Source organism: Phytophthora parasitica (genome assembly GCF_000247585.1).
Source record: "Phytophthora parasitica INRA-310 unplaced genomic scaffold supercont2.146, whole genome shotgun sequence".
Classification (NCBI taxonomy): Eukaryota; Oomycota; class Peronosporomycetes; order Peronosporales; family Peronosporaceae; genus Phytophthora; species Phytophthora nicotianae.
The window spans coordinates 18315-19509 of record NW_008649132.1 but is presented as its reverse complement, the minus strand read 5'-3'; positions in this window follow the sequence as shown (position 1 = coordinate 19509).

Below are 1195 nucleotides of genomic sequence, written 5' to 3'. Positions count from 1 at the left end.
TTTGAAGGAGAGACTATCGTATACGTGTTGGTCTACGTAGACGACACTTTAGTTGCAACAAATGAAGAGTCATACAAGGAAAAGTTGTTCAAGGACTTGAACGAAGCGTATGGCCTGAAAGACCAAGGGAGGTTGACGCAGTATTTTGGGGTTGAGGTGCAACAGACCCGTGAAAGCATCTAGATCAGCCAAGAGAAGTACGCGCGAGAAATACTGGAGAAGTTTGGATACCAAAATGCACATGCTGTCGGAAACCCCATGGAGACGAATGTGAGATTTGCACCACTGGAAAAGGATACGCAGTCCGATACCAGTTTCCCGTACCCATAGGTATGTTGATGTACCTGGCCACCAGTACGCGACCGGATCTAGCTTTTACGCTGGGTCAATTAAGCCGATTCGTGGCAAACCCGTCGGCGAAGCATGTAGGCGCTGTGAAAAGAGTGCTCCGGTATCGTGCTGGAACATTAGACTACGGGATCACCTATGCTAAAAAGCATGCAGCTGGTGATATCGTGTTGGAAGGTTACTGTGACAGCGACTGGGCAAATGATCCTGAGCCGCGGAATAGCACGACAGGATTTGTCTTCTTACTGGCAGGAGGTGCTATAGCGTCGATGTCTCGCCGGCAGACGATAATTGCGTTATCTACAGCCGAAGCTGAGTACGTGGCTGCATGCGAGGCTAGCATGGAGGCCATGTCAGAAAGCAATATCCTGCAGGAGATATTGCCAAATCACCCGATCAAATCAATGATCGGTATCGACAATCAAGCGGCATATGTGATGGCTACCAACCTGACTTACAGTCGACGTACCCGACACATCGAGCTACGCTGGCACTTTGTGCGTGAGCAGGTGCAGAAGGGCGTAATCAAGCTACACTAAGTACAGGGCGACAAGAATCCTGCAGACGCTTTCACCAAGTCACTGGACAAGAAGCGACTCAAAGGATTGATGCTGCTTGTAGGCGTCACGGATGCAAAGTAATCGAAGGTCAAGCTTCAAGGTCGAAGCGATGGAAGATAATGTTGTATTTTTTTATTAACACTTCGAATTGTCGCTCTGTCTTATTTATTTATGTAACCTGAACTGGTTGGTTACATAAGTGGACGTTAGCGACAGTTTAGTTAAAGTAGTTTGGGTACGTTCTCGTCGGCGTCTAGGTATCGCGACGTATCATATCAACTGTCGAA